A 12,046-nucleotide genomic window follows, 5' to 3' on the forward strand; every position below is an offset into this window, starting at 1 on the left:
TTGTCATGTCGGGGCTAACACCATCTGTGACCACTGACAACCCCCGGCCAGAGAGGCAGAGGGGCACCAGCTTCAGTGCCACCGAAGTTGGTGTCCTGGTGGAGCAAGTCCTGGGGCAGTATGATGCCCTCTTTGGAAGTTCCCGCGCCGACAAGGAAGGACGGACTCGGATCTGGACAGACATCGTGACTGCCATCAACGCGGAGGGGGTGGCAGTCCGGGACTTACAACATGTCAGGAAGCGCTGGGAGGACTTCAGGTCCAGGACCCTGAACAAGGCCCGGCGCCTCTTGAAGGCAGCGGATGCCAAGGGGCGCCGGGGCCACTTGTCGGAAGAACAGATGGGGGTCCTGGAACGCATATCCCCAGCGCTCCACGTCCAGGTCCTAGAGAAGCAGAGCCGTCTGGAGTCGAGCGGTGAGTGTACATGCATCCTGGTTGTGAGCAGGGCGTGTGGTGATCATTCCCCATTGTGCCAGTTGCACATCTGTTTGTATGGGGTGGAGTATGGGTGGGGGTGTACAGGGCCGTGGGGCTGACACATGCGAGGGCTGTAATGTGTGAGACATGGATGGTGCTTGTGTGTGTGGGCTTGCATGGCAAATGCAGTTGTGCGTGCACACATGTTTGGATGAATGTGTATGTAAGTAGACATGTCCGTGATGTCAGGCATGTATGTTGTTTTCGGCTGCATGTATGAGCACTGTGTACATGTGCATGTGTGTGTATTTGTCAAAGGTGCAACACTGATGCTACATGGATGCATGTGACAGCGGTATGTGGAAGCCTGATTGGCAGATGTGACATGGATGCCCGTCTGAACAGTGCGACACTTGGCAGAGGTGTAGACATGCATGCAAGTGTGGTGGTGTGTGTACATGTGTGGTGCACTTCCTGTGTTGCATGTGATGTATGGCTCCCCTTTGGCTGCTGATGCTGTTGTATGTGTGGGGATGGTGGTGGCAGTTGCGATATGGCTGTGGTATGGCTCATGTGTGCCAGTTGCAATGACATGTGTGTTCGGGATTGTGATGGCATGTCTGAGGTTTGCCAATGCCACTCATGTACAACTGTCATGTGTGTATGTGTCCATTGTACAGTGCCCTGATGCCTGTGTTTTGTTTCTCCCTGTCTGCAGCGTCAACTGATGAAGAGGGCGGAGAAGGTGCTGTGGAGCAAAGCGGCGGGGATCCGACCGCCAGCCGGAGACGCAAGGCCCGGCTCCCCTCCCGTGTTGTCATCTCGTCGGGGAGTGAGGAGTCCGGTGCCGCGTCCCAGGCCGCAGCTGCCGGGGGGAGGTCCAAGAGGCGGAGGTTGCAGTTGGACTCCTCGGCAGCAGAAGGGGCAGCTGGGACCCCACAGGGCCCAACAGGGGAAGATGGCACAGAGTCATCCAGGTTGGTGGGGGGTCTGGTGGAGGAGGAGGCCGTGCAAGCACCAGAGACGGGGTCTGGAGGTGGGGATCCCACTGGTGCTAGTGGTGCAGTCCAGGACCAGGGACAGGAGGCAGCACAGGCGGCCGCGGAGGTGCCTGTGTGCAATCCTGTCCCCGATCCTGTCCCTGCATCATCTTGCACCAGCAGGGATGCCTACGTCCAGACCCGTTTTCAGGCAGGGGATGAGCTGACGTCAACTGGCCTTCCTCTGCCTGCGGACGTGGCTATCCAGGTCCGGGTTGAGCCTGTCCTGGCTGGTGTGGCGTTGCGTCAACGGGCCATGCGAGGTGACCTGCAGTCTTTTCATGGAGAGACTGCACGTCATCTCGAATGGCTCGTTGACCACGTCAGCCTGCTGGGACAGGTCACCCAGACCGGATTCCTCCGTCTGATGGGGCTTGTTCCGACCCCCTCCTCAACTGGACCCCCTACGCGCCAGTCGTCCTCTGTGCCATCTTCCCACCCATCAGTCACCTGGGTGCCCTGTGGAGCTGCCTCTGACAGTGCGGCCAGGCTGGTGGAGGAGGCATCTCTGCCACAGTCGGGAGTCGGACGTCCAGCAGGGGTGGCCACATCAACAACTGCACCCCAGCCGGCGGAGGATGTGCAGGCAGCAGGAGGCAGTGCACGGGCAGAGGCAGAGCAGCAGCAGCAGCAAGATGGTGGGAGCCATGAAGGCTCGGGGCCTTCGACATCGGAGGGGCAGGCATCGGCCGGAGGGCAGGAGGACCCAGGACAGAGAGTGTCTTCCGTGTGGCAGCGGTTGGGCCACGCCATAGGTGCGGAGCGGCGGCGGGCGGAAGAGGCGCGGCTCACAATGGTCAGGGCGGAGAACTCCATGCGGAGGGCCCTGAGGCGGGCCGAGTGCCTCGAGGCAATCCGCAGGGGGTTGGAGGAGGACACGGCGTCGTCCCTGCGGACCCTCGGGCCATGGAACTGGACCGCCTCCGGGACATCGAACAGGAGTTCGATGATGCCCTGGCCCGAAACACCACAGAGTGAGCCGCTGGACTTGCCCGCCGCCTTTGTATATAGTTCTTTAGTTTTAGGTTTCCTTTGTTTTTTCTTATGATTTGGAGTCGACGGACACTGCTCCACTTTTTGTATATAGTTGATATTTAGGTAGGTTTTTTAGGAGGTTTCCTTAGTTTTGTTGTGATGATGGACCCTTGTTATTTTTGTACATAGTTCTTTGTTGCACGGAGAGTTTTGACATTTCACTTTGGACAACATTTTTTGGGTTAGATTTTCTAGTTTTGTGTTTTTATGCGGACATGCAGCTTCTTTTTTCACATTTACATTGTAGTTAGTTTTCTTTCTTTAGCATTCGTATTTTTTTCTAATACATTTTTTTTTACATTGTTCACTGTGTGGTTTCATCTCATTGGTTTCATGCATGTCATGTTGTGTGTTTTCCCATTCAATTGGAAAATATGTGTGTGACGGACATGGGTTCATTTGCTTCATGAACATTGGGGGTGTAACATGTGATTTCCATTTCCATGTGGGTGAATGGGTTACTTGGTAGGGCTTTTTGGCTGTGGAGGCTGACCAATACGCACATTGTGAGGACCTGGTGGGGGCTGCACATGGTGGCAGGGGGGTGGGGGTGGTGGGAGACATGAGTGGGGGCCTGGTGGAGGGTGCCCCTGCACTGCTGGGGGGTGGGGGTGGTGGGAGACATGAGTGGGGGCCTGGTGGAGGCTGCCCCTGCACTGCTGGGGGGTGGGGGTGGTGGGAGACATGAGTGGGGGCCTGGTGGAGGGTGCCCCTGCACTGCTGGGGGGTGGGGGTGGTGGGAGACATGAGTGGGGGCCTGGTGGAGGGTGCCCCTGGTGGCTGGGGGGTGGGGGTGGTGGGAGACATGAGTGGGGGCCTGGTGGAGGGTGCCCCTGCACTGCTGGGGGGTGGGGGTGGTGGGAGACATGAGTGGGGGCCTGGTGGAGGGTGCCCCTGGTGGCTGGGGGGTGGGGGTGGTGGAAGACATGAGTGGGGGCCTGGTGGAGGGTGCCCCTGCACTGCTGGGGGGTGTGGGTGGTGGGAGACATATGTGGGGGCCTGGTGGAGGGTGCCCCTGGTGGCGGGGGGGTGGGGGTGATAGGGGACATGAGTGGGGGCCTGGTGGAGGCTGCCCCTGCACTGCTGGGGGGTGGGGGTGGTAGGAGACATGAGTGGGGGCCTGGTGGAGGGTGCCCCTGCACTGCTGGGGGGTGGGGGTGGTGGGAGACATGAGTGGGGGCCTGGTGGAGGGTGCCCCTGGTGGCTGGGGGGTGGGGGTGGTGGGAGACATGAGTGGGGGCCTGGTGGAGGGTGCCCCTGCACTGCTGGGGGGTGGGGGTGGTGGGAGACATGAGTGGGGGCCTGGTGGAGGGTGCCCCTGGTGGCTGGGGGGTGGGGGTGGTGGGAGACATGAGTGGGGGCCTGGTGGAGGGTGCCCCTGCACTGCTGGGGGGTGTGGGTGGTGGGAGACATATGTGGGGGCCTGGTGGAGGGTGCCCCTGGTGGCGGGGGGGTGGGGGTGATAGGGGACATGAGTGGGGGCCTGGTGGAGGGTGCCCCTGGTGGCTGGGGGGTGGGGGTGGTGGGAGACATGAGTGGGGGCCTGGTGGAGGGTGCCCCTGCACTGCTGGGGGGTGGGGGTGCAGGGGGACATGAGCAGGTGTGCAGGGTAGTCCCCTGTTTTGTGGGCTGCCTGCAGGGGCTGTGGAGGGTGTACAGGGAACACCTGTGAGGACCCACCCAGCCTAATTGCGTGTGATAATTCCCGCACACCCCTGTAATACACGTACCAAGCCAAATCGCGTGTGATAATTCCCACGCACCCCTGTAATACACGTACCTGGCCAAATCGCATGTGAAACTTCCCGCATACCCCTGTAATACACGTACCCTGGCCAATCGCGTGTTGAACTTCCCGCGTACCCCTGTAATACACGTACCCTGGCCAATCGCGTGTTGAACTTCCCGCGTACCCCTGTAATACACGTACCCTGGCCAATCGCGTGTTAAACTTCCCGCGTACCCCTGTAATATACGTACCCTGGCTAATCGCGTGTATGACTTCACGCGTACCCCTGTAATACACGTACCCTGGCCAATCGCGTGTTAAACTTCCCGCGTACCCCTGTAATACACGTACCCTGGCCAATCGCGTGTTAAACTTCCCGCGTACCCCTGTAATACACGTACCCTGGCTAATCGCGTGTTAAACTTCCCGCGTACCCCTGTAATACACTTACCCTGGCTAATCGCGTTTTAAACTTCCCGCGTACCCCTGTAATACACGTACCCTGGCCAATCGCGTGTTAAACTTCCCGCGTACCCCTGTAATACACGTACCCTGGCTAATCGCGTGTATGACTTCACGTGTACCCCTGTAATACACTTACACTGGCTAATCGCGTGTTAAACTTCCCGCGTACCCCTTTGATACACGTACCCTGGCCAATCGCGTGTTAAACTTCCCGCGTACCCCTGTAATACACGTACCCTGGCTAATCGCGTGTATAACTTCACGTGTACCCCTGTAATACACTTACCCTGGCTAATCGCGTGTTAAACTTCCCGCGTACCCCTGTAATACACGTACCCTGGCCAATCGCGTGTTAAACTTCCCGCGTACCCCTGTAATACACGTACCCTGGCCAATCGCGTGTTAAACTTCCCGCGTACCCCTGTAATACACGTACCCTGGCCAATCGCGTGTTAAACTTCCCGCGTACCCCTGTAATACACGTACCCTGGCTAATCGCGTGTATGACTTCACGTGTACCCCTGTAATACACTTACCCTGGCTAATCGCGTGTATGACTTCACGTGTACCCCTGATATGCACGTTACCCGCTTTGCGTTCCTTGTTTGGCTGCCCTGTAAACTGGTCCAGGGTTAGCGCAGCCCTTTGCGATGATTTAGCGATTTTGCTGGCTTTTCCTTGCGCGAGGGCGTTCTTGGGGGCGTTACTGGCGCTGCTGCAGGGTCGCTGCGATACTCTGCGCCACGGCTGGTTTGGGAGCATGAAATCCATGAATACGCTGTGCGCGGAAATCGGTTTTAGCGCACGTGCCTGGCGCAGTCAATCGCACGCGGACACTCTGCGCCAGCCGCTTGCGACACTTTTCTGCGAAATTCTATGAATTACCCTGCAAGTATCTAACCATCTACAACAAGCCAACATTAGCCAGACACAACACATAAACACTAAAAACACAAAAATAAATGTACTATACCAAAAGGAGAAAATCCAACGTGGATTCATTTTTTCCCACAGACACAATGATTTAACAACAAACACAGAAACAGAGCAAATTGCGCAGTACACTGGTTTGTAATCTGCTAAGTATGAGGGTTAAAATGAATAAAAAATGTCTATTATTCAATGTTATAAGTTCTTACAAATTACCAACACTAACATGATATTTTCTTTTATCACAGAAATTGACAAAGAATATATGTACTACAGTTATCAAACCAAACAGTAAGTATATTATAGTAAGTACAACTCATAAATACTGCTCCATGACACATCCATTGAAGCAAACATGTAACCGTGCACCACAATGCAAAATGTTTACTTCCATGGATATGTTATACTGCAGTGCTTGTTATCAATCTCTACAATCTTGATGTAGCCAAAACTTCACATACAAACTATACAAATCAAACAGTGCATTAACTGTAGATTTGCAAATATTTCATACTTATTTGATTCTATGGGTTTGATCTATGGGTGTGATATGCTGCGGTGGTTGTGGCCAGGGCCTAGGGTCTTGGGTGCATGGCCTACTCCTACGGCCCTCCATAGAATCAAACTTTTTAACATTGCAGCATGGGCATTTTTTTATGTCTGCGGACACCTAAAGTGTTCTAAGAACAGTTTTATTTTGCTAGCGTACAGTACGGACAGGAGTAGTGTCCTTAGGACACCCCCATTTTCGATAAGTGCGGACATCCCAGACACCAGGCCCGTTCTTAGAACAGTTTCAACTTGCCTGCAAACAGTACGGACAGGAACAGTGTCCTTAGGACCCGCCCAGTTTGCCCAATTACGGACATCCCGGACACTGCGCATGTTCTTAGAACAGTTTCAACTTACATGCGGACACTACGGGCAGGAATACTGTCCTTAGGACACCCCCATTTTGGCATGTGCGGACATCCGGGACACCAGACCCTTTTTTAGAACGGTTTCAACTTGCCTGCGGACAGCACGGACAGGAATAGTGTCCTTAGAACACCCCAATTTCGGCAAATGCGGACATCCCGGACACCAGACCCATTCTTAGAATAGTTTCAACTTGCCTGCGGACAGTACGGGCAGGAATAGTGTCCTTAGAACACCCCCATTTTGGCATGTGCGGACATCCCAGACACCAGACCTGTTCTTAGAACAGTTTCAACTTGCCTGCGAACAGCAAGGACAGGAATAGTGTCCTTAGGGCACCCCATTTGCCCAATTACGGACATCCCTAACAGTGTGGCTCTCCACGGACATGACAAACACAACAGGGACTGCCTGCCACTTAAATAAATGCAGCATTTGACCCATCTCTTACTCCCCTACCCTCCCCTAACGCTCTTACACACCAACACATTTGCCAAAGTTGTATTTCTCCACCATTTGTCACTGCGCTGTCCACGGATGTACGCGGATCCAAGTTGGCGGGCTATTTCCAAAAATCTCACGCACATCACGCTCTTCACCATCCAAACAGCGAACAATTCAAATGTCCGCGGACGTGACGCAAGTCGATTAGCCAATCAGGACAGTGTCCGCGGAGCGATCAGGGAAATGTATCTGCGGAGCAGACATAGATATCACTCATTTTTTGTGAGCTACTTTTTTAGTTGTTTTAAAAGAAATACTGGATGGATTTTCACCAAATTAACAAAAGCACGCTTTTCGGGACCAAGCTGCTGCTCCTGCTGCAAATTTGGTGAAAATCTGTCCAGTGGTTTGGGCTGCAGGCGTGAGCAAAGTGTTTTCCCCATTCAGTCTGTGGGAAAAAAAATAAGTTTTGGGACCCCCCTATAACTTTACTACAGTGGCTGTGTAATATATTGGTCAAATTAACTTGGTCTTCTAGTAAAGTTAGCACTAAGCAATTCAATGGGTTGCCATCTCCCTTCCTAAAGCCTGACAGACAATTGTCCAAAAAACTTGCTATAGCTGTCCAATTTTGTAATTTCTTTCACACAATTAGTGAGAAAATCTTGCTACGTGCATCCAAAAATGATTTTGCGTGATAATAGGAGGGGTCTAATATATCTATATCACCTCTTTTGAACAGCAGGATGATGATAGCCCAACTCCAGGATTTAGGGATAGATTGAGACCATATAATGTTACAAAATAGGCCCCACAGGACATTTGCCCACAGAAGTGGATTAGATTAAATGTTGCATTAGACATCCTGTCAGGTCCTGGGGTGAGGAACGGTTTACATCTTTGACTATATAAGACAATCTCACCTACTGAAAAATCAAGTCTCCAAGTATCTTGCATATTTGAACACTCATGACTAATCATAAAAAGGTTGTTGCTAAACATCTTTCAAAATGCTCTGCCCATCTCGCTTCCACAATGAGCTGCATTTGCAATGAGTCTTGAACATCGGGTTGTTTGATTAACAACCAGAAAACACCTGGATCCCCATGAGATAAGGATTGCAACATCCTTTCACAGCCTCTAAAATCCTATGACCTTAACCCTATTTTCGTAATCTTGTTTTAATTTACGTATTTCCCTCACACACCGTGAATTCCTGTAAGAAAGAGCCCTTATGTCACACTGGTTTCTTCTTTTTAGCATGATGTACAGCATCATAAACAAGAGGAGGTTTCATAATGTGGGATAATAATCCTTGTTGTCTACTAATTTTGAGTCCCTTTAAAATATTATAAACTTCTTCCATGTAGTTAAAGGGATTTAATACCTTCATCTTAACATCGTAAAATAACTTAATGATACACCATTCATTAAACTGGTGGGCCAAACTTTGTCTCAAGCTAAAGGCACAATCTTTAGCATGCACCTCCACCTGTGAATCAATTTTATTTACTATATGAGGTTGTAAACAAATAGAAAAATCAAGACTTAAAATAGAGTGTTTACCTTCTGGAATGTCAAAAATATTCAACTTCAGATTTCCATCGTACAGATCCCTAGAGAGAAAAATGTAATAAAAAATAGATGAGCAAGAAGCATTGTGGCAAGTAAAATTCAGCAGTCTATCGCTGCTCAAATTACCATTGAGCACTTTTAAGTCCCAAGAGTTCATATGCTAGCGAATCATCTGTCCCCAACAACACAATTTAGAGCAGACTCATGAATAGGCGGAGGCTATATACCAATCTGGATCTAAGCATTCAGTATTAAAATTACCTAAAAGCATAACCTGACCCCCACCTTCTGAAGACCATGTTAGTAATATATCTGATACAATGCTTAATAATTCTTTTCATTGGTCTTTCTTGGATTAATATAAACATTAATGAATATAATCATCCCAACAAGATAGTACGACACATAAAATATATTTGTTATCTAAGTCCCATATTATGTTTTAAGGCACATAGTACACCATCGTAAAGCCTAACTAGTGGACCTTTCTGATCTTTAGTATACCAAATGGTATAACCGTTTAAAATGGGAATATCAATGAGGCAAGTTTCTTGTAAACAGATTAAAACCTACTGTTCACCAAGAAGCCTATGGAATGAAGAATTTGACAGGTAGGAAACCCCCTTTGTATTCAAAGTAGCTACTTTTACTATTTGATCGCAATTACTCAATGACTTTACAGTACCAATATTCTGCAAGGTGTTTAAAATCAGAGCCCACTCAGCTATTTAATGATTCTGTTGAGATACAGATGTTAAATTAGTTACAGTGCATGGCGATTGAATAGCTCTCCCTAACTTTATTTGCAATGATTCAGCTGGCAGCAAATCTTCTTGGCGTCCCACAGAAAGTGCCACGGTCGGTTTGATTATTCCCTAAATTCAGAATAAATCATACCCTGAAGTCAAAAGCAGAGGTGCTTCTTCTAACATCCATGCCCCCACGCCCTTAAACCCTCTTCTTCCTCTCTCCACTCCCTACCTACTTGATGGTGCTCTCTATCTCTCCTATTTTTTCTAACTGCTTCTCTATCGACTATCCTGCTCTTCTTACTAAATCTGATAGAAAGAAGTTTAAAAAGGACATCCTGGTCTCCAACCCAGGCCTCCCTATCGCTGATATCTATGCCAGTGCTTCATCCAGGCAAACACTCACCGACATCCTCTGTGTCCTTCCCTCATCAGACCTACAGACTCTTCATATGGTCTCTGTGCTTTCTCTTTTCTATTCCTCTCCCATTAATGGTGGCACCGAGTGGTTGGGCCTCCTGGCCTCCATCCACTCCTCTAAGGTCATCATTAATGTTTACCTGAATGGTACTGTCCTGGTCCAAGGCCCTCACGCCAACCTTCTCCTCTTTGATAGATGCTTCCCGCTCCTCATCAATTTCCTTTGTTCTCCTGCTGTCCCCTCTCTTACCTCCAGGGCTTCCTTGCCTCCCCCTGCTGTCTCTTCCTTGGCTAGCCTGCCCTCTCTTCCTTCCTCTTCTGCCCCCCTTAGACTTCTTGTACACCTTGGCAAGGCATACCACTGATTTGTAACCCTCACCGGAAGTCTTTCAAGGACGGCAACCTTCTCCATATTGCCACTCTCAACTCTCGCTCAGCTGTCAAACACTCCTCTGACATCTGCCGCCTCATTGACAAACTTGACCTCGATGTCCTCGGTCTCACTGAGACATGGTTCACGGCCAGCTCTGTCACAAGCTTTGACACTCTCCTCCCTGTCGGCTACAACATCCTCTCTTCACCCAGGTCCAATCATTCCGGAGGGGGTGTAGCAAGGATCTTCCCTGCGTGGATTCCTGCCTCTGTCATTCCTAGGCAGGCCTACTCCTCTTTTGAATGCCTTGTCTGCAGGCTCTCTCTCCTAGCCATTCCCTTACTGTGGCTACCATCTATCGGCCACCTGGTCAGATCTCCTCCATCCTCTCTGAGGGGGCGGACCTCTCCTCTTCCCTCCTGGTCTCGACCACTCAACTCCTCCTTCTTGGAGACTTTAACATCCACCTGGATGCTTCCTGTGGACTCTTTCGCTTACCTCTGCAACTCTCTCTCACTCTCTATCCTCCCTTCTTGCCCAACACTCTGCAAGGTACACTCTGGATGTTCTGATCTCTACAAACCTTCCCCTTCCTCTTCCTCTAACCACTCCACTCTCCTGGAGTGATTACTTTCTCCTTTCCTCCCTGATCACTCTCTCCACTTCTCAGGCCAAGCCAACTCCAGCACTGCCACCTACCTTCTCGGTTATCCAACCCATGAAGCATGTGTCAGTTGAGGCTTTCGCTGCCACTTTCTCACCCCCCCCTTTCCCTTTGGCTGACACACACCCTGACACAGCCCTTCTATGTTCCACTCTGCTATATCTGATACTCTTGATGTCCTTGCCCCTTTCAGGATCAGCTTTAAGCTAAGTGTAACTCCTGGTATGACTCAGACCTCGTCACCCTTAAATGAAGTGCATGGTGGCTGAGAGGAAATGGTGTGCTTCCTGTACATCCTCCAAAGGCAATACCGTCTCTCTGTCCTCACCAAGAAAAGAGCCCTTGTCCAAGCCTGCGTCTCTGTGGCATCCAACAACTCGACCACACTCTTTAAAATCTGCAAGGAGCTGGCCAGTCCTGCTGCATTCTCTACCTCTCCTGTCCCCTCCCAGGCCCTCTGCATGACCCTGGCTTCTCATTTAATCTCTAAAACTCGTGAAATCTTGTCCTCTCTCTTCCTCTCCTCTTCGTCCCTCTACTTCCTGCTCTTCCTCTGGCTCCTCTGAGGCCACCTCTCCTCCCTCCTTCTCTGGCTTTCCCCTGTTCTCCCCAGACAAGGTTTCTAGACAAGTCTGATCTATGAATGTCTCGTCAAAACATGTTCTCCCATGTTCCTCTAAAACCATCAAGGACCACATTGACACCTATGCTCCGTCTTATGCTGACTTCTGAAACCCCTTTTTCACCACTGGAGTCTTTCCTTGCCCTTGAAGCACTCACCTGTGCACCCTCTTCTTAAGAAACCCTCAGCCAATCCCTCCTGCCCTGCTAACTACCACCCAATCTCTATTACTCCTCTCCTGAGCAAACTCCTGGAAAAGCTGGCCATCTCCTAGCTTAATCTCCCAGCTTACTCTTCAGACTGAATTGGTTGGTTGTCTCCATGACCATCAATCTGGCTTCAGAGCTGCCAGAAACATAGAAACTGCTCTCCTGAACATCTGTGAACACCTGCTCTCCAACCTTGACTCCAAGACCCCCTGTGTCCTCATCTTACTTGATCGCTCTTCTTCCTTTGACACGGTCAACCATGCTACCCTGGTAAACCATCTCTGTCATAACCTGGTTATCACTGATCAGGCCTTGGCTTGGCTAACCTCTTTCCTCTCCGATCGACCCTCCCAGGTCCAACTTGGGTCCTTCCTCTCCTCTGTTTCTATCTCTACCTGTGGTGTTCCCCAGGGGTCTAACCTCTCTCACTGGCTGTTCAACCACTATCTAGCA

This window comes from Ambystoma mexicanum, chromosome 10, assembly GCF_040938575.1.
Source record: "Ambystoma mexicanum isolate Mex_15411 chromosome 10, UKY_AmexF1_1, whole genome shotgun sequence".
Classification (NCBI taxonomy): Eukaryota; Metazoa; Chordata; class Amphibia; order Caudata; family Ambystomatidae; genus Ambystoma; species Ambystoma mexicanum.